Source organism: Condylura cristata, unplaced genomic scaffold (assembly GCF_000260355.1).
Source record: "Condylura cristata isolate star-nosed mole 26May11 unplaced genomic scaffold, ConCri1.0 scaffold00001, whole genome shotgun sequence".
Classification (NCBI taxonomy): domain Eukaryota; kingdom Metazoa; phylum Chordata; class Mammalia; order Eulipotyphla; family Talpidae; genus Condylura; species Condylura cristata.
Window position 1 is genome coordinate 55,698,978 of NW_004567102.1, and position 23,707 is coordinate 55,722,684.

The window sequence follows — 23,707 nt, forward strand, 5'->3', positions numbered from 1 at the left end:
ATGCCCCCATTCTCCTAGGATTAATGATAAAGTAAAGTTTTAAGCACATCTTCAATCTAATATATGATTATATGGCATAAAAGATTTAAAAGAAAACACTAAATGCAAATGGAGAGTACAATAGGGATTTTTACTTTAATTAAGTACTTAGGGCAGTCTTCCCAGAAGATGTTGTGATGTGGTAGATACTGAGAATTAACCATGTAAATCATGAGGAGGAAGACAGGCAGGAAGGAGGAATAGTCATGTTAGAGGAACTGTGCCTTTGGGAGCAGTGTAGAGAGAACACCTTGAGATATCTGAGAAGCTTCCTTTATCTTGTAAATATTGTCAAAATAAAACAGAATTAATGTACATTGCTGTGACTTACTTAGACTGTCATTAGTGACTTTTCTTCTATAAATTTTCTATAAAATCTTGATTAGCTTGTTTATTGCTATTTATAGTTTAATTGCTAGCCTCAGGACCCAAGGTGTTCTCCAAGTGGTCAATACATTAGAAAGGGACAGATGGAGAAGACACCTAAACTAAGACTATCTCACTCTTTGAATTACAAGAGAATTTGCTGTGAAAATATAGCTTGGTTAAATATTTTATATTCCAGAAGCAATTCTGTAATAATAGTACTTGAAGAAGGATAGTGATTTGATGTTAGTAATAGTGCTATCAAGAGATAATGTAAGAGGTTGTGTCAGAGTTCTCCAGAAAAACAGCAGGTAGTGTGTGTATGTGTGTGTGTGTGTTGCACAAATGCATGCATTCATTTGCTTGTCTTTTATATATCTATTTACCGATGTCCTCATTTTTTGAAGGTTTACTTTCCAAAGCAGGATTTTCCAAAATTCTTTTGCTTTTAGTAATAGCAACGTTCAGGCCCTCCCTGGTGGCGCAGCGGGTTAAAGTACAGAACTAAGAATCAAAAGCCACTTCTGCAGGAGTTCGATCCCCGCTGCCCCAGAGGTGATACACAAGGAGCGGCAGACCTCTCCTGACCCACCACTGCTCCCCTCAGCAGTGCACTTCGTCGGTCTGCCTGTTCTGATCTCTGGTGAATCTGTCTCTGTCTCTGGTGAATCCTCTCACTGCCCCTGTACCTCTGGCCTGTACCCCAGTTCTGTCTAAACAAATAATAAATCTTTAAAAAACAAAACCAGAACAACGTTCAGCTTTATAAAACATTTATAAAAGTACCTATTTTGTTAATGGAAGGAAATCTGAAGAGTATTTTTGCTTTTACAACAAAAGAAGACAAGTGGCAACTAACATTCAACACTTGTTTTGCAGCAAACCATTCTAGAGGCAACACTGTATAACACAAGCAGGCAGTGAAGTCGCAGGAAACAAGTTTGTACAGCGTGTATTTTTCTATCATTTCTGGTTTTACTTTGTGCTAGTATTATTTTAGCTTTTATGTATTAGTTGTTAATAAACTGGTGGGTTGATTTTTTTGGGTGGAAAAAGTAAAAAAATAATCATCTAAATGGTAACTTCGTTTTCACTTTAGCCATTGCTGCTTAGGATCAGTTTCATATGATTGCCTTTTGACTAAATCAGTTGTCCATGTGTACTCTTTCAGCATTGTCTGTGGCCAGAAAACTCTGATATATACCGTAAAAGATTTAGGAATCTGGCTGAGAAACACATATACATATAACTATATAGGGACTTTAACTGTTTTGGAGCTAATGCAGCCAGCCAATGAGTCACCCCATGATTTCTTTAACTTTTGTTATAAAATTATTATCAGTTAGAAAGGTTTATTTTGTAGGCAAAGCTAGCTTACTATGTGTGTTGCTATCTAAGTTACCAGCAAAAATCTGAAAAACAGCATGAGATGTGTTGTAAGTAATGCCTTAGGTTTAGATCCAATTTACTGATACCCTACAACTAATCTGTTATACAGTACATTATCAAAGATGAGGAGCTCTCTGGCCTGGTTATCATTGATATTGAAATAAAAAATAACTAAAGTAGTCAAGCTCTGATATTCATAAAAAGAATGGAGAACTGAAGAAGATGGTGCATTTTTTTAAATATATAAGAGCCTAGAAACTATATTTTAATTCTTTTGTTACTAAATTTTGTAAGTCATGGTTTCCAAGTGCTAGGCATTTCTAAAAATGTACTTGTTTTTCTAAAATTGATAATGAATTACAAGTATGCAGAAAAGCAGAATTTAAACATTTATTGTTCACAATTACACTTTTTCTGACCTTTTTTGTATCAATAATTATTGTTTCTGTAATACTTCTGCATACTACTTTTTGAAATATTATCATGTAAATAACTTTTTATAGTACATTGTGCCTGGTATATACTGAGCATTTTGGTTAAAAGCATGAATAAACTAACGAATGCAATTATTGTGACAATCCATGTTGAAATTTATCATAAAGATTATATTAAAGGTTAAGATTAATATAAAGATTAATTTTTGGCTTATTTTATCAAGCAAATATGCCATGATTATAAACCATTTCCAAGTTACCTAGCATTCAGCCTGTCTTCACTATTTTCTTTTTATAATGTCATGATGAACATTTTCAAATGTAAAGATATTTGTTTTGTTAAAAATTATTTTCATAACTATATTTGTAGAAAGGATAATATTTTCTTAAAACATAAACATTTTTCTAGGAATACTACTACTACTATTTGCTTTTGTGTAGAGGAGCTGGGGTGCTGGCCAGAGGTGGGGGTGGGCTACTATTTTTTACCTACAAAAGTCATTGAAGAGAGAAATGACAAATTTACTATATTGTAAAATTCATGTCAAAAGATAATATACTGCGTAGAATAATGATTGATTTGAGGAAGTATTTATTTGCAGGGATGCAAAAAGCAATGACAAACTATAAATGCATACCATTTTCCTTTCTGATATTTTTTAGAGTACTTTTTTTATAATACCAGCATTCCTTCCTGAACTTAAATTCTCGAATTTAAAAACTCATGCAAACAAAAGCCAACAGATTTTTACCAAGCATTTCAAAATAAAATAACTTACATTTGATTTAACCATTATTTGGAGTTACCCAAATCACAACTTTTTCTTTATACAGAAATTCAGTTGTTTATAGTATTTAAAAAAAGGCAGATGGAGAATGGAGTATCATAAGTATACATTTAATAAAATTGATCGACTGGTATTAAAATGATGTATGATTTAGATTTACTCAACTGAGTGTTCATAATAAAGAAAACAATACTCTGGACATCTATTATTGTTCTTTTTTAATCTTTTTTCACAATGGATGTTTTCAAGGGAAAACTAAATGTTAATATGTATGGTGATGGTTCTTCCGCCTCCAAATTAGTGTGCATAAGAATACTAGAATAGTATATGGTCTCTTAAATATTTTTACTCTGAATCTAGGAACACCTAGTTACATAAAGCTATCTTAATGAACCTAAAACAAGTACAGTTGTTGTTGGAGATTACAACACACCAACTGACAAAGGGATAGGTAATATATACAGAAAATTAACAAAGAAATAAAGGTCTTAAATGAAGTATTAGATCAGATGCTTTTATTGGACATTTATAGAGTTTTCCATCCTAAAAGCAATGAATACACTTTCTTCTCCAGTGCACATTGAACGCTTTCAGGGATAGGTCATATGCTAGGACATAAAACACATTTCAGAAGCTATACAAAAATAGGAATTATATCAAGCATCTTCACAGACCACAATGTTATAAAGTTAGAAATTAACCTTGAATGGAATCTTGGAACAAACCAAAATATGTAGAATATGAGGAGACTAAACAGAATGGTTTTGAATAACACTTGAATCAATGAAGAAATTAAAGATGTAAATGTAAAGACTAATTAAAATGGAGAGACAAGCTACTAGACCCTATGGGATGTTCTAAAGATATGTGGGAAGTTCATAGCAACACAGGCCAGCATTAAAAAAAAAAAAAAAAAAAAAAAAGACAGGTCCCAAGTTAACAAGCTCACTAGTTGAAAGAACTACAGAAAGACCAAAAAGTACCACAAAGCTAGTGGAAAGCAAGACAATTAAAAAAAAAAAAAACACAGAAATAAATGAAACACAAAACAAAAAAGATCAGTGAAACCAGGAGTTGGTTCTTTGAAAATATAAGCAAAATTGACAAGCCTTTAGCTGTGCTTACAAAGGAAAGAGAGAAAAGCCAAATTAATGAAATCATAAATAGAAGAGATGAAGCTACAACAGATATTGCAGAAACATATAGGGTTATAAGAGCCTGTTCTAAGAGTTTCTATGCAAACATACTGGACAACCTAGGAGAAATGGACAATTTCTTAGACTCAATCTCCCAAGTCAAAGAAGGATAAAATAGACTTAAATAGTCCAAAAAAATGGAAATTAAAAAGGTAATGAAAAGTCTTCCTAAGCATTAAAAGCCAGAACCAGATGGCTTTACCAGTGAATTTCAACAAACTTATACATATCTAATACATACCTTTAGCACACTCTTCAAAAAAATTGAAAAGGAGAGAATTTCCCTAATACCTTCTAAGAAGCCAACATTGGCCTGATCTCAAAACCAAACAAGGGCAGTCAAAAAGAATGAAAATTATAGAATTATAGATAAGTATTTCTAATTAATATTGATGCAAAAATAATCAGCTCAATCCTACTACAACTTTATATTGGACTAAAATTGTTAGATATTATTAGATAATTCATAAATTTCTCTCCCTTTAGATTCTTCTTAAAAATAATGATAGACGTAAAATCAGAAAATGTATTCATTGTTAAAATCTGAAAATACACAGTCACAGGCAAAAATTATTCTGCAGATTTGCTGTTTGTAATGTGAGTAGCATCGTAGGGCCCTACTCCAATGAAGGTAGTCCATGGAACAGCAACATCTGAGAACTTGTTAGAAATGCAGATTTTAAGACTTAACTACAGAGCTGCTCAATCTGCATTTTAACAAGCTCCCCAGCTGATTCCAATGCATGTTAAAGTTTGAGACATGCTGTGTGGTACAATTTATATGAAATGTCCACAAAAGGCAAATCGAAAGAGACAGGTAGTAGATTAATGGCTGTCTGACAGAAGATGAGAATGGATTAATGGCAAAGACATGTGAAACTGACTGACAAGATGAAAATTCTTAAAACTGATTCATGGTGATAGCGACACATTGATAAAATTTCAAAAAAAAAATTAACTGTGCTCTTAAATTGGGTAAATTATGTGATGTGTACACTATGAATTAATGAAGTTGAAAAAAATGAAAACATGTTTGGAAGTATAATTTCCTGAGTTTTACGTTCAGTCCCATTCTTACCAGGAGGATCATTACTGTACAGGGATCTAAAACTGATACCCAGGGCATCCCTGGTTGCCTAGGAGTTAAATCTCAGTGCTATCATGATTTTATTACTGTGGCCTGAGTTTGATCTCTGGCCAGGGATGTGACCCACATGGCACAGCAGAACCACTCCTGTCTCACATGCTGCTCCCCTCAGCAGCAGTGTATTTTAGTCTTTCTGCCTCTTCTGCCCTCCACTCTGTCTCTGGTGAATCCTCTCACCCCCTGCACCTTAGTTCTTCAACACAAAAATAATTAAAACCTTAAAAAATATATAAAACTATACTTAGCAAAACCATAGGACCTCAAAATTGATACTGGGTGAAGCTGAGGTGTGCGGGGGACCATAAAATGTTAAGGGGAAAACCCCATGTTGCCTGGTCCAGCAGGTGGTCACACCCACACAAATAAAGCAAAGTAACCAGACTCTAGATACTCAGAATTCTTTTAATCAGTGAGAAGTTCAAAGGAGACAGAGAGAGAGGAGGAAAGTTTTAAAAATCCATATCATACTCCCAAATCACTCATCTCACAATGGGCAGGTGCCCAACCAAAACAGGCAGGATATAGAGCTGAGCACCAGGGTCCAAAAGCAAAGCTATAACAGTGTCCTCTAAAAATGGGGTTCCTGCCACACCTAATGAAGGGTAGAGCTGAGTGGTGAATGGAGGCTAAAAAGGACTTGGGAGAGAAGCTCTGGCAGAGACACGTGGCAAAAAGAGACATGTGAAGCAAAAGCCATGCTTGCTTCTCAGCCTTGGACTTGCCCCAGGGACTTTGGGGGACATGAAAGGAGACACCTGGCAGAGATGTGGACTAGAGACCAATGTGAAAGCTGACAATGGCAGCCTTTACCTTGATTTTACTTTGTCTTGGCTTCTTTCCTTCCAGACTTGCCTGGCCCCTTATGCCCCTTTCTTAAAGGGGGGCTCAGTGGTCCTGCTTTGGGTCAACCCTATTTGGCTGGGCATTTATCCATGAAGGGTAATATCCAGGTGGGTAATATTTGGTGTTTCATTGGGAAACTAGTATCCTTTCTCTTCCCTCTTTCTCTCCCTCTATGCATACTAATTTTTATTAAAGGTCTTATGCATTAAGAGTATGCTTTGTTGTCATGTAGTAGATGGTAGCACCTATTTAAAATCCTCGGGGGTCTCTGGGAACCCCTCATTCTGTCTGCAAATAAAGATATTAAGAAAAATACTGACAGGAAGGCAGTCATGGCCCAAAAATTTGGGAGAAAAGAAGGGAGTCAGAGTCCCATGTAAGCTGCAACTATCAGTGATGATAGCTCATTTCTGAAGACAGCCAAATTCAAAACACTACATTCTCAAAGAACTAAGGCCAGGAGTAGTTTTCTACCCATGCCTCACAATGGCCACCTCACTCCTTCTTGTTTCTGAGCAGCAAACATATTCAGGAAGTATAGCATGCCAAGACATGTAGTCAGATGTTGTAGTCACAGAGGTAATGGCAGTTTGTAGTGTCACTCACTGACTCAGAGTGCCAGCCCTACCTCCTCTAGGGTCATGTGTTCCTATCTAGTTTGTTTGTGAACCTCCAATTGAGAGATATAGATCTAAGCATTGACCAATAAAGCCCAATCCCCACACACCAGCCATTTATCACTTCAACCTCAAGAGTTTTCCTTGAGGTTCTAGTGACAGCACATGCAGTCCACACTTTAATTCTAGGATAATATTCAATAGTATTCCAGTATCCTTTAATTATATCCATTGTGACAGAGATAATCTTTCAGTATTAAAATCTATATTGTGGTTGCATTTTAATACATGTCACAAATACACTTTAGGGTAAGTGTGCATAATGGTTAACTTATCCTAACCATATGAAAATTTATCATATATGCTGTTATAAACAATAAAGTTGTTACATATATACTTTTGAAGTAAGCTCCAAAACACTGAGCTCTCTTAGAAACTGATTTGGAGAAAGGATAAAGATATTTAAAATTTTCTATATGTCATCATTTAGATATCATCTAAACAATAGATATCATAACAATAGATATCATCTAAATAAAAACAGGAAGGGGAAAAAAAGAACTGTACTGAATTCTTGATATATTTTATTCTATGCTTTTCTTATGACTTTTAACCACTAGTGAACAAATATGCTAGGATATCTATACTATTAAAAAGAATAAAATGTACTTTACTTGTTTAGTAAATTTTATACACACACACACACACAATTGGGAAAAAAATTAGAGCCCTAATACAAACAATCCTGTTCCAAATCTCCTTTTCTCACTCTGCAATTGTCTTTTTCAGTTGCCATTGGTATGATTACCTTCCTCTGTTCACTATGTAAACATTATCTACCATTTCTGCTCTTCTAAGTTTTGTAATCAATTGCTTTTGAGGGCCAAGGTGGTAACAGAAAGGAATGGAACAGGTTATGCTTAATACGAGAGTGCCTGCGAGGACTGAAACAAACTAGAGTGTTTCGGTCCTCTCAAAGAATGTTAAAATGCAGACAATTAATAAACACCTCTTTTCAAAAAAGCCTATCTGGCTACTTCTGAATCTTGACTTTCCTGGTCAATTCTTCCCAAGTCTAGAATTACAGATTTACTTATTCCCAAACTTTTATTACTAATCCAGTTTTCCCTTAGCTTTAGTCAGTGCAAGTATGTAACATGGGCCCCTGCAACAGAACATATGAATTGCATTCATTTTCTCCCAGCTTACACTTGCTCCTTTTTATGTGTCTCATTTGTTTCTAATGCTGGAAGCAGAAACTTGGAAGGAAACCTTGGCTCTCTATTATACTCCTTATCTTTAAATGAGCTGCACGTGAAATGCAAATCACCTACACGGTTCTGTCAATTCTTTTTGCTATCCCTATTCCCACTTCACTCTCTTCAGCTTCTCATATTTTCTTGCTGATTGCAACAGCCTCTTAATTATGTCCACAATGTTTTAGTGTTACATTTAAGCTTGCTTTATGTGTGCGTGTGTGTGTGTGTGTATGTGTGTTCTCCCTCTTACTTCTCCCTCTGAAGTACAGTGACTCTCTGGACTTCAGATATTTAGCTTTGGGCCTTATATCTGCCTTTCTCCAGCCTCCTTGTAGATTCCTTCCTTTCATTCTTCCTATGCTCATCCATCTTCCTACGCATCCAGTAATCAACCACCTGCCTGAGAGATACTGTGTACTTCAAAACCTTTGCTTATGATCCTCCTTTGACCCTCATCCAATTTCACTTTCCAGATGTTACTCTTGTTACTATGTTAGTAGGTTTGCAGGTGTTACTAATACTACTATGTTAGTAGTATGTTATTACTACTATGATAGTAGTATGGTTATGTTACTATTACTACTATGGGAATCATTCCAGTATAACTTACTATAGGAAATCAACAGTTGCCTGTGTTTATAACCATTTTAACTTGTCCTTATCAGCTGCTGCTCAGGTCAGGGACTACCACTGACTAGTGAGGGAGCAGTGCCATCTAGCAGCTCCCACCACAGAGAGAGGGAACCTTTCTATGCCTCAATTCTTAGCAAAGACTCCCAAAACGGCAGCTCTGCTGCACCTTCTTCTCGAAGCCCCCTTTCTTGAGAGATATGGAGTAGAGTTCAGACATCAGCACTGTGTCCAACATCCTTTCCAAACGTGAGGGGCCAGCGTTAGAGTTCAGTCCCAACTGCATTTCTTATCCCCACATTTTGGCAGAGAGGAAACAGTGAGGTTTTTAACCGTTTGAGCAAAATGGTTAAAACTAGTTGTACTGAGGTTTCAGGGTTGCAGGGCCATACCAACAACTCCAAAAATAATATTTTAGGAAAGTTTGACTTCATGGGAGGGCCTCTGATTCTGGGTGAAAGTTGCTATCCATATTTGTATGTAACCTTCTCTTTATAGGCCTGTATACCAGGAATACTTAATCTCCTATTTCTTTTCAATGGAGAAGGTATAGAACACTTATCTAGTGTGTTTTCCAGATAACTGCCCTAAGTGAATTCCCCTTCCATCATTCTACCTCCCCTCTCAAAAAGAATTCCCTCATCTTAACTGAGCTACTTAAGTTGTATCTAAATCCAAAAGGTAACTTATTCATCCATGCTGGGTCTCTCCTATGCATATAGGAGGTAGATATCTTGGTATTAAACTCCTTTTTGACTTTTTCTTTTATTGATCTGTCTGATTTGATTGCTTTCCAATTTAGAATAAACCAGAGGTGTATAAGATGAATTCCTTTGCTCCAATAGGACAATAAACTTTTTAAAAATTCTAAAAGTATAGGAATACAGTTTCTCACTTATAGTTGTTTATTGGATTTAGATAAAATTTTTTTATTAGTGTGAGAATGCCAAAATGCACTCAATTTGATACTGAAAGTGTCATTATTGACACCTTGATGTTGTCAAATATTGGAATTTTATATTCATTGATTTTTTTTTCAGTACTTAGCATTGTTGGAGGAACAATTTGTCCCAGATGAAATCCACCCACTGATGTTTTACAGATTCCATTCCCACCTCCATGCCAAAGGGTTAGATACCTGGCACCAAGGATTACAAATACCATCATGCCACAAATTTGTCATGACTTTTGGTTTCTGCAAGGGCAGTTTCTGGGAACTAAGGATGGTATATACCAAGCCATGCTTTATAAAAAGCAAACACATGTAGTTTCACACTCTCAATGTATCCTGCTTTCAGTCAGCTCTTGGGGTCTCAGCTCAGATGTGTTACTTGTAGGATGTACGACCAACTAATGTGTGTGTGTGTGTGTGTGTGTGTGTGTGTAAGTTTTCTCTCTCTTCTATTATTAAGTTGCCTCTGCATGCCTGCTATTAAGTTTTGTTCTGAGTTCTTACGTGCATGGGTAAGGATTCTTACCAAGGTCACCCCATTTCCCCTTGGGGCTGCCCTGTAAAAGCATTATAGTAGATTTCATTTTTAACAATTTTTAATAGAATGATTAAGCTAGGTTAATTGTAAAGGACTGCATTATGATGTAATTCATTTGTTAGGTAAATTACTTCAAAGTTACTTCATATACCCCCTAAATTTTTATGTAAAGAAGATTCTTAATGTAGATGTAGAGAATGACTATTTTTGATCTTTTATCTTTGATCTTTGCATTCAACCTAAGGCAATGGTCATAGTTCCATTTGAATCCTTGAGTTAGCTGTTTATAAATAATAAATTTAGGTAAAATAAAGTGGATTGCTATAGCCTAGGAGGATAGATACTGTGAAATTCTTAAGTTCTGAAATTATGTAAAAATTCTAAATTTATGAGCAAAATATCTCTGAAGTTCTTTGGACAAAAATATATGAATATGGACAAAGTAGGATATGGGATAATATAAAAACTAGAAATTCAAAACATAATCCTACAGTTAGAGGATGAGGTATATATAAAATAAACTAAATGGCTACAAGGTAAAATCTTATTTTTAAGAAGGTAAGTTGAGTTGGAAATTCAATTTACATTCAGTCCATGGGGAGAATTACACTATTATTATGCTGACCCTATGAGTTTATTGCTAGGCTATTTGATAGTACATTTCAACCTATTCCAAAAGGAGGGAAAAAGTCCAAGCCCAGTTGTAATCATGGCTACTATAGGGAGCAAAAGATCCAAAGAGTTCCTGCACCTGCAAGTTTGCCTACAGTTCTAACACTTTGACCAAAAATTTTGTCATAATGGTTAGAAAATAGAATTTGGATAATTCTTCTTGTTTGAAGTTTAATCAGGAAAAGAAAGACTGAGTGGCAGGCATATCTGGCAGTCTCATACAATTACTTCCTTTATCCCAAATTTCTGGGAATCAAATGAGGAATTAGCATAATTCTATCTTTAAAAAGTACTGAAATGTAAACATGAAGTTTATTTTTTAAATGATTTTAAGATTAATTTTTTTCTATGACTGAGGTAACATTGCTTTACAATATTGTATATGATTTAGGGGAATAGGTTTGTATATTCTCAGATGCTTTTAAAAGCATTTCTCCTGTCTGCATGGATAATTTGAGCACACTGTACTCTTTGAAGTTTTTCCTTTTTATCAATTTAGTTGTAGTCATTATAAAAACATTGAAAAATATATGTATATCACCTCTCCCAAATTAAATATATACATCATGTATAACTAGAATAAATATAAATATCTAAGTCACATTTAGAAAATATAACAGCTGCTTTAAATCTCATTTAAAAGTATCAAATAGTCAACCAATTAGGTTTAAATGAAGACTGAACATATTTTAGTCAAAGACTCTCGTAAGAGAATGCTCAAATCCTAGTTAAAATACCAATGACAAAAAAAAAAAAAGTTTAAAAAGTACTGAGTAAGATGGGGCTTACTAACACAAAAAAAGCTATATGTGAAATAGCATAGAAATAACAAGAATATGAGTGATGTTCTGCCAAAGTTTTAAAAGTAAATATTTGTGAAAAAGGACATAAGAGTAAAAAATCATGTTACTGCCTGATGTCACTTTTATACTACTTCTTGCATCTTTCTTTAAATAAAATATATGAGCTCATGGGATTTTGCATATGATTGCAGATTTTGCACGCCTATTCTGAAGTTAAATACCTGTTATATTTTCTATTTTTATGTAACTTATATACAGAAAAACAAAATAATTGGTGTGGCAGACTTATAGTATAAAAGTAAGTTTTCCTTAAGTATTCTCCAAGAAAGCTTAAAAAAAAAATCCATATTTTTTTTTTTATTTAGCCAAGAGAAAAGGACTGTTTATCAGTGCATAGTAGACTTGCATTGTTTGTGAACTGGGTTTAGTTGAGTACAAAATGGCTGCATTGCAAAGCTATCTGGGCAAGTGTGTTTTTTCCTAAGGCTCACTAATCCCTGACTGTTCTCTCATGTGGCACCTTTTCAGCTTCTCCAACAGATCTCACATTTTCAGTTTCCCCGACAGAATCATCACATACCTTTGCCACCTCAACTGTGTCAGTTCGAATGGCTTCCCATCAGCCCTGGGTTGCCATCTGTAAGAGATTTATTTACTCAGTCTCCTCACTCAATCATGTATCTATGAGGATAGGCCAATCAGATTTTTATTTTTTTAAACGTAGATTTTTTTTTCCAGATAAAGTTACCTTTGCTCTTTTGAGATTAGAAAACTCAAAATGGTCCTAGAACAATCAACATATTAAGAAATAATTGGATGCAAAAAATAGTTGAAAAAGAACTTCTAAAAAAAGGACAAAGAAGGTAATATTTCTTTTAGTGGTAAGAATTTGAGGTCTCTACAATAAAAAAGATTAATGTATAGAATAAGTAAATGAATGTAAAAGCAGTTTAATGAGTTTGGGATATTTATAAAATAATCTCATAAATGGAGAACATGTGTTAGAGGCACTGTTAAGTAAATTAAAAATTTGGGGTTCTTTAAAACACAGTTAAAATGAGGTTTTAATTATGTTTATAGGTTTAATTATATTTAAACTAAGTGGAAGAGTTATCTAAGATTCAAACTATTGTTCAACTTGGAAAAAAATGTGAAGTTTCCTTTAAAGACATAGTTGGCTAAAATTAAATATTGTGTCAATTACTCTTTGCTGTGATCTGTTTGGAAATAAAAACAGGAGTGCTGAGGAACATTGCAGCATTATTCCATTACATATGACCTATACTAAGTACTTGGAGAAACGATTTTTCAATGGCCAAAAAGGAGAAATAACTGGAACAAAGCATGGTTTTGCATTTGTCTTCGTGTAATTTGCCCCATAAGAAACACAGATGAATATAAAATATACACTTAGCGATAGGAATATACACGCAAATGTCTATCTTGAATATCTGTTTTCCACGTGACTATGAGCCACTCATTCAGATCGGAAGTGACAATTTTTCTCCTTAATTTAGATAAATCTGTCCCCACCATTTCACATTAACTCACAAGCTGAAAATATATTCACTGTTAGACGGAATTTTTTTTCCAAGTTACAGGGCCATTTTGTTTTAGAATTTATTTTTTTTCCACAAATTTAACCTTTTAAAAATGCACTAGCTATATTGATAGCAGAACTGAAAGTAGTCCCAAAAGTAAAAGGAACACTAGAATTATTGTATACATTAATATGCCCTTGATTTTCACAAAAGATGTTGACCACTATTCATCAAAGCTTGGAAATATGACAATGTTTCTCTTATAACTAATTACTTGTTCTTTTTAAAACTGTTGTTCTTCTTTCCCAATTGTTCCTAATCATACTACACAGATTTACAGTTTCTTGTCTTCATAATGGGGCAATAGCAATCTTAGCAAGTAAGGCAGGATCCCCCTAAAAATACTTTTTGTAGTTTGTTCAATTCATATTAAGAAAGATTCCATTTCGAAAAATTCTGACAAAATATCTAAGACTCCAAAATAAAAACAATAAACTCAATTTTTAGGAATTTATAGCTAATTAATTGGGACTCTACTTAAAATTCTAGAATATGTCATACAGATCTTTAATTTTTTTTTGTAATTTAAATAATACCCATAACTTTTGACAATTTCAACTATCACACAAGGATTAATTGGTATTTTGTTTGTTTTAGGATTTCTTACCTAATATTTAAAAAGTGAGTATCTAGAGCCCTCCCTGGCGGCACAGCGGGTTAGAGCACAGCACAGGGAAGCTTAACCCACTTCCGCATGAGCTGGATCCCCACCTGCCCTGGAGGTGACCACATGGCTCGGCAGACCTCTCCTGACCCGCCCCCTGCTCCCCTCAGCAGTGTACTTCCACGATCTGCCTGTTCTGCTCCCCACTCTGTTTCTGGTGAATCCTCTCACCCTCCCCATCTCTGGCCTATACCCCAGTTCTGTATGGATAAATAAATAAATCTTAAAAAGTGAGAATATAAAATTAACACTCCAATAAATTTCTACCTTAGGAAAGTAGAAAATGGAAAGTAACTTAAAGTAGAAAAAGGGAACTAGTTAGGTTAAAGCAACTTCCAGTAATTGGACATATATCAAGTAGGGTGGTCACAGTTATTAATATTGCATTGTATGTTTGAAAACTGATTAGAGAGTGGATCTTAAAAGTTATCACAAGGAAAACATTTGTAACTATGTGCTGCAATGGATATTAAACAGCCTTATAGTGTCCATCATTACACATGTACAGAATTATTATGTTGTACATTTGATGCTAATTTTACATGTTAATTAAAATAATTAGAGCAGAAATCAATGAAATTGTAAATAAGAAATCAATTGAAAATATCAGAGGTTTATTTGAAAGGTTCAGTTTTATTGAAAAGTTCAGGTTTATTGAAAAGTTCAGTAAAATTATTAAGTCTCTAGTCAGACTCAGACATCACTTAGAAAATGAATTTATGTTTATAAATGGCAATTGTACAGCAAACTTTTAAGTTTACTTTACAGACATAAACAATTCATGTAGTTTTTGTCCTTTGTATATTTAAATACAAAGAAAATATTTTTCTGATGGACTGCTATTCTTTGTTTAATCTAATATTATTGTTCCTAATTACATTTGCTAATTTATAATTAATTTATAAAGACAATTGATAGTTGTTAGTATTACCACATTTATTAAGGGGAAATTCATGATATCCTATTAAATTCAAATTTAAGATCAACAATAGTCTGTATGTATATGTGTATATGTGTTGTAAATACATTCTATGCAATCTTGGGATGTATTTATACCAAAAATGTATTTGAATATAGGATTACAATAGTTTTCATATTCGTGCTTTTTTCTGTTCTTCAGGTGAATATCTAGAAGTGGCATTGCTGAGTCATATGCCAAGACTTGGAATCAACATAAAGGCCCATCAGGATGATTGGATAAAGAAACTGTGCTATATATAAAATTAATATTAATAAAGGTAGATTTTTGCCTACTGGTGACACTTGAATGGAACATAAGGAGATTATACTATGTAAAATAAGTCAAAAATGAAGGATAATTACTGGATAACTTCACTCATTTGTTGACTATAACTACAGAGAACAAATTTGCAAAACACAGCAAAAATGACTCTTAGACTCTGAAAAATAAGGTGCTACTCATAGGGGGAAAAGGAATGCTGTGCAGGGGTCAGTTTGATAGTGTAAACATCCCAGACCTTGGTAGTGGGTGTGGAAGACATACACACAAAATTTTGAGAAGTACTATTGTACTTCCCAACTTGTATATTTTTCAAAATGGTAAATCAATAAAATTTGATTTTAAAAATCATAATTGCATGAATAAATAATAAAAGAATGAAAATATAATGTTCAAAATTATCTGTCACATAGTTTATCTGAAGAATTCTACTTATTGTAGATATGAGAATAAAAACTAAGCTTGATAAATCAGTTTTAAAAATTTACATATTGGCATGGGCATGCAAAATCATAACAAATAATTTCAAGAGACTTTTTCTATATCTGAAAAAATTAAACATTTTTGATGTTCATAGATAACTTTCAGCTTCACAGAGGAAGGGAAAGATCATACCATGACATTCTAAATGTGCTTTTCTACCATGACAGAACCTATAAGAATGTCATGGCAACCGTGCAACATAGTAAATGAATCCCATTCTTGATTCTTATATGAACTGTACCAATGATAAAAAGTATGACTTCAGTGATCATCCAGATCATCCAGAGTTTTTTTTTTTTTAATAGAATGCAGATGTCTGAATACTTAGTGGGTGAAAATTTTTATAGATACATTATTCCATTATATATATCATCAAGACTCATTGGATCATACTTCTTATCCAGAGGCTTTTTTCTAATCATTTGCTATAACTGCAAATGTCTCATCTTTCTTTTAGTTCATTGCATGCAATGATGAGTATTGCTTTGCTAATTAGTAGGATTATTTACCATGAAAAATATGAAAACTGCCTTTCTTGTGGTATCTTGGGAATACTGGAAAATGATTGTTATGGCAAGACTCACATTTGCCCATTGACTCTATTAACCCTCTGATTTTTCTACTTACTGAATCATTAAAAAATCACAATCCAGACAATTTGTTAAGGCACAAAGAAGCTGTTTGTACATTATTGGATTAATAATAACAGAATGCCTGTCAGCTATTTTCATTTTGGAATTTATGGTTAATAATGGGGATATATATAAAGACATATGGATCCATTTCACTAAGTATATTGTGTTTTAGTCATGTTAAACCAATGAGGTACGATAATCACAACTTTTTGAAGAACTATGCTATTGTTCAAATTGTTATAAGAGATTTATGATTCAGTTTGTGTTCTTTGTTTTTTCCATTGGTATGACTCAAAATGAATTTATAATAAGTTTGAAACAATGAAAATTAACATGGAGACATTAAGTTTACCACATGACAAATGTCTGTCAGGGTTTGCTTCCCAAATATTTTGACTATGGAATCTATTTATGAAAATCTTTTATTAATTTACTGAACTACTATAGTGTGAAATATACTTTGGGGAACACAAAACTAGCCCCACATTTCCATTCAAAATTGAATATAGTAGCAACTATTCTATTTCTGTCAGAAGTATCCCCATTATTCCATTTATTTAAGGGTGAATATTTATTGAAGGTAATAAGAGTGAAAGAGCAGAGCTTATAATGAAACTCTATCCACTGACTGCATTTCCCAACTCCTTTGAGGTTATTCTACTGAATAAGGGTAGATAAAAATCATTTAAAAAACACCATTTTTATGTTGGTAGGGGTAAAATTAGAAGCATTACAATGCTAAGTCTAGGATAAAATTAACTATTACCAGTTTTGACACTACTTAGTAATAGCATAAAGGTGTATTAAGATGCAGCCAAATAAAAGATAATCAATATAAAAAGTTGTGTCCATTAGGCTATGCCAACTAGGAAACTTGTAATCATGATTATAAGTATTTAATACTCTTTTAAGTAGAGAACTTAGCTAACAAATACAAAGTGTGGAAGTGACACAAAACAGACTCCTATATTATAGTTCTAGTTTCTCTCACCACATACATTAGATATGCCTGCTTTGTCTTAATCTTACCAAATACTCATCTGATTACCAAGTGGTTTCCCATGTATTTGGACCTGGGTCTGGAGCTTTAGAGCAAGGATAAAGTGACATACTTTCTTCATAGTGATTCCTTCATTGTAGTTGGGTTTTGTTTTTCATTTTATAGATCTTGCACTGGTTCCTCACTTTGATTTTTAGTTATGATCTCTTTGTATCTTGAAACTTCAAAACTATTACCAGACTCCAAAAGGTGTCTTGACATGCCATTTAGACCATGATGAGGCGGTTTTCCAAATTACCAAAGCTTCTATATTATAGCAACTATTTGAGGTTCTTCCCTTTTAACTAAAAATGGGTGAACTGTTACTTATTTATCTTAAAAAAAAAAATAGAATCCAAACCACAGAGCCATTCAATTTACTTTTAGTTCTTTCAAACCTAACTCAGTTATTAGTTTCTGTTACTGTGTGTCAAACTTTCTCAAAGCTTAGTCCCTTAATAATAAACACTTACTGCCTCACACAATTTCTGAGCCAGGAAACAAGGAGTGACTTAATGAGGAGTCACCTGAAGGCTTGAATAGGCTTGCATAGGGCTGGAGAATGTACTTCATCAAGGCTCACTCACATGGTGATCAAACAGGAATTTTCTAGCTGACTGTTCCTGGAGGCCTTAGTTCCTCCCATCTGAGCCTCTCCAAAGAGTTACTTTTGACTCAATAGCTCATGACTCTGAAAGCCTGGACAAAGAGACAAGGAGGAACCCCTGTATCTTTTTATGATGTCATCTCATAGATACTTACTGTCATTTCTACTTTAGTCTGTTGGTTAGGATACACCCAAGGGAGTCATTTAAGCCTTGACTTAAGGTTCCACATCTTGATGGAGGTGTATTTAAGAAAACGTGGGCATACCGAAAAATCCTGCTCCTAAGATTTTCATTGTATGAATATAATGGGCAGGGAGTAACTAACTAGTCTTTTAAGAATGGTGGTCCCTCATATTACCTCATTGCCTGCGAACTTACAGAAAAGCAAAGGATGAATGTATACATTGCTGGTTAAATAAACTGACATGCAAATGAACGAACATTAGTTTAACCATTCATTACTTGGGATGTCTTGATTTTCCTTACAAAAATATAATATCAATTGTCCCACTCTTAGTTGTTTGGGAAAATAACTCATAATCACTTCTGAGAGGCTAACAATATATATAAGCAGACTCTTCCCCATAAAATCAACTCAGAGAAAAAAAAAAGAAAAAAAGTTGATAGGAAACCCCCAGTTCAAAATTAGTGTTCTACTAGCCTCTCTCAAATTCCTCTTAGCATAACTAAGAAAATCTGAACTCATTGGAGCTTTAGAACTCAAAAACAAAATAATATGTAATCTAAACAAGTAAATGAGTTTATAGCCTAGAACATCTCACTGTTCCAAATTGAACTCGCTTTGTTCCAAAGTTTAAAATAAATATTGTCTGAAGTTTGAAAGAAAGGCTTTCTGCACCTATGGGACTTGACCCGCCCCAGAATCTTCTTCTCCATCAGTTGCCCTAATCTGAATCATCGTTAGTCAGGCATCTGCGAAGAATGACAGGTTTAAGCTTATCATTATGAGATTATGGTCTGAGGTTTGACTTGGATAAATAAGCCTCTATGGTGTTCCTTACTCTTGTGACCCAGATAACTCTACCAATCTAAACCTAATTGAACAAACCAATGGGAAGGATTGATACTATAATTTTAAAAATCTGGAGAAGAATTAAAAAAAAAAATAAGATGTCAACAATAGGTCATTATTGCTAGACACAGACAGTTAAGTTCAAGGATGGATGCGAGATTAGGGGTGTCCATAATCAGCCCTGCTTACTTCCCTGAAACATATCCACATGTAAATGTCTCACTATAGGTTTCCCAAATGACCTATGAATATGTGTCCTGTTTCCTGTGAGGATCTGGATACATACCATCAGAGTGAAACCAAACAGTAGGATTTGGGAGTCAAAGCTCAATGAATCTGGAATTTTTCTATTCATCTTATCACTGATAAATTACAATTTCAGAATACTACTGTGGAACATTTTGAAATGTTAAAGCCCTAATTCATATAATCTGCCTCTGTATTTGGTTCTTTATAGCCATAGAAAACTCACATAAAGAAAGGATAATTTTTATTTACTGATGAGGAGGGCTATAATAATAGAAAGTGAGCACATATTTATTTATGTTATACTTATATTTATTTGTAATCTAACAATAGTACTTGATAAACCAAAATTTCATAATGAAATTAGTACTTCTTAATGTTTTATTTTTAAAAATATTTATTTACTTTATGCATACAGAACTGGGGTTCAGGCCAAGGATACAGGGGTGGTGAGAGGATTCACCAGAGACAGAGTGGGGAACAGAACAGGCAGGTTAATGAAGTACACTGAGGGGAGCAGTGGGCGAGACAGGAGAGGTCTGCTGTGCCATGTGGGTCACCTCCCTGGTGGGTATCGAATTAGTGCTAGAGAGGCTTCAGATAGCTTCATAGTGTTGTGCTTTAACCTTCGTGCCACCATGGAGGGCCCACTTAATGCTTTAAAAGTAGCTTTCTGTGATGAAAGGGAAATGGGATCAGAACTGGGGTGGGAAGAGTGCACTGGACTGTGGTGATGGAAAATGGGTGAATTGGTGGTGGGAAGCCCATGGGGATTACAACTGAGATGAAAAAATACATGAAATGAATGATGCAAAAAAATAAAAATACATAATAAAAAATTAAATAAATTACATTTGCTGCTAAAAAGAAAATGAAGTTTTCCATATGAATTCTAAACACACATAAACCTTGTTTCCCTTGTGAATGATTGCTTTATGTATTGTCTGCTATCTCAGAGCCAGGATTCTGGCAGACTCCATTCATCTTCTTGGTTGTTTTAGGTGCCGATGTGGTAAAACTATTTGGCAATAGATTTCCCTCACCTAGTCTAGGCTATATAGCCTAGCATCAATGGTACATATATAGTGAAACTCTCTTTCAGACTGCTGATATTGGTATAAGGAGGAGACATTTCTGAGGAGTTTTGAAGAACACTGGGTACCTGCACCACTGGGAATCAACTGTATCTCGCAAGTGCCAGGCATCATAAATTACTGTCTTAGAACCTCTGAGTTGATTTTGATGGTGCCCACTTTTATGAACCCTAAAAAGGCAACTTTACCTTATTTTCATATGGTAACATACAAAAAATTCAAGATGGCAGTAGCAGCGCATCACTAATAGACAGGCAAACCTAAGGCCAGGAACCTGTGCACCGAGCAGGTGGCACATTCTGAAAGCTCACCCTGTCTGTGCATCATAAAAGTGCATTTAGTTTCCCTCTCCTTTTATGGTGTTTTTGAATCTGATATCTGACTTTTTGGGACTGTATATTAAGTATAAAGTAAGTTTTGACTTACTTTAATAAAAAATAACTAATTTGCGGCCTTCCCTGGTGGTGTGACGGGATAGGATGCAGCACTATAAGCTAGTCGCAGGTGCTTCAGTGCAAGTTCAATCCCCTGCCAGGAGCTGACCCACATGGCGCAGCAGACTTCTCCTGTCTCACCTGCTGCTCCCCCCAGCAGTGTACTTCGTCAGTCGGCCTGTTCTGCTTCCCACTCTGTCTCTGGTGAATCCTCTCACTGCTCCTGCACCTCTGGCTTATACTCCAATTCTGTATGCATAAATAAATAAACCTTCAAAAAAATCAAAAAACTAAATTGCTTTTATATGTTAAACAACTTAATAGATCTATTGAGTAATGTGGGCAATACATGTTAAAAGTGAAAAAGATAAAATAATAATGTTTAGGAATATAGAATTATTTTAAATAACTACAGAGAAGAAAATTATATCAATGACTTATTTTTTCTTGAATATAAAATTTTTAAAAATGGGAAAAGTTTTTATTTATATTGCACATGACTGATTCTATTGTTTATAGAATATGGGAATTTTTGATTACTGAAAAAAGAAAGTGAGAGGAAGAATGAATTTACTATCGATCATATTAATCACGTTTCCAATGCCAGAATAAAATTGACTCTGTCATTTGTCAAGTAACTACAGTTAGAAGAGTGAATTAATGGTACTTACCTGAGTCACCTTTGATTACAATTTGGTTTCCATGGCAGCCAGAAGGGAAAAGACTGAACATAAACTGTTCAAAGTGCTAAGCATCCCATAAGAGGTCACATCTTTGAATTCATAATTTGTCCTCAACATATGATAGGGAAATTTGCAGTCCAAAAAGTAACATTTTTCTAGTTATTTGGATGTCACCTTATGCAGTAATTATGCATAATGATAATTTTTGTGCCACTAGTGTCTACTGAGGAAATTTTGCAGGTAGAAATAAAAGCAGGAAGGCAAAAAAGGTCATGCACATTGGTGGGCTCTTGTCAGAAAAGAAAGCAAACTCAAATTTCTGGCTCCCACTCATGTGCTACAACATGTTAGGCTTCCAGGAACAAGTCCAGAAAGTCATTTTCAAACCAGTTTGTTCTGCATTATAAGCTTTGTCAACCTTAAGTGCATTATTTCTTTTTTAAAACATAGTGATAGAGCAAGAAGAAAATATATTTTAGGATTGAAACTGTGTACCCTTTCCTAGTAATCCCATGCTACTTAGCTTTTCAAGTCCAGTCTACATGTTCAATAAATTTCCAACTATCCATTAGTTCTTACATTGCAAATTATCCCCACATCACCTTGAAACATTATTTATTTACAATTACTGGGTCAAAAATTACAATTACTGGTTAAAAAATAATTTCAGGTTTGCCAAAATATGAGGTTGATGGGAATGGACTGATGTCACTTCTCTCCTGTTGAGTACCTTTGAGATTGGAAGCACAAAACACTGTCTTCAAAATCTTATTGGGCATTATTAGTTTTCTTGAAGCTGTTGGTGCAGGAAAGGAAAGGGAACTGGGAAGAGACTGGAGAGAGAGAGAGAGTGAAGGTGGTGAAGCTGGCTGAAGGCAGCAGCTGATCAATCACATTACTTCAACTGGAATTTGCGTACTTAAAATTAGAAAGTTGCAATGAAAATAAACACATAAAGATAGCCTATATTAAAAATCAGTTTGCCAACAGAAGTGGATAGGGGAAGCATCTCCTATCTGATCCTTTATGTTACCTCTAAAGCATTCTGGTTTCTATTAAGCTGTCCACTCTACAAAATCATTGCCATATGGGCAATGATTCCAAAGAACTTGGGAACTATTGTTTGCCTAATTTGTCTCAGAGAAAATAGGAAAGGAATAGAGTAGTAATTGGATTGTTTGACTAATTTGTCTCAGAGGAAATAGGAAAGGAACAGACTGGTAATTGGACACTGCCTTTTGTTTAAAGAATATTAAATGTATCCTGTCAGCCTATCTCCTACATATTTCTCGAAGGCTGAGTCCTCCATTCCTTGCTCCGTGCAGTAGATAGGCAGGGAAGAGTCAGTTTTGAGCACCTATATAGAACATGTCTATTGAGGCCTTCTATTTCTTTAACAGGAAACTGCAAATGCTTGTCATAAAGTTAATTTCTACATCTTAGAGTATTTTCCTTCTCTGCGAGGCAGTGGAAGAATGTGAGAACGGTATTTTGTAGATTAATGTTTTGATTCTCAACCAAAGGGAACATTCGGCAATATCTGTGGACAGTGGTTGTCACACTGATTAAGTACAAGTGGATAAGGACCAGAGATGTTGCTAAATATTCTAAAATGCACAGGACACTCCACTATCCCCCCCAACAAAATCAACAATTACCTGACTCTGAAAATCAACAGTATTGAAGTTGAGAAACCCTGTTCTAGGTCCTACAGACTTGACTTAGGATTATTAAATGTGTAGTTGTGGGCTCTACCTGGTGGCACCACAGGTTAAAGCACCACATTATGAAGCTCTCCAAAGCCCCCGCAGCATGAGTTCAGTTCCCTGCTAGGGAGCTGACCCACGTTGCACAGCTGACCCGCCCACTGCTCCCCTCAGCTGTGCACTTCATCGATCTGCCTGTTCTGCTCCTCTGTCTCTGGCGAATCCTCTCACCTACCACACTTCTGGCCTGTAACCCAGATCTGTATGTGTAAATAAATAAATCTTTAAAAAAAAGTGAAAAGTGTAGTTGCATGAGGTCACACTCAGAAGAGCCTAAAGGTTTAATGTTTGTGGTCACTCTTAAAACTCATAATAATTTTATCTTTGGATTTGGGTCTTGTATGTGAAGTCCCACTCAGCTATGGAGCACAGGCCAGGAATGTGCAAGGTCCTGCTGGCATTACCTCCTTTTCTCCCTGCAAAGTTTCTCAGTTCTGATTCATCTCTGTAGGGGCCACTGCCACCTTTGCCTCTGGAGGAGCATGAGGGATGGATGCAAAGCAGATGC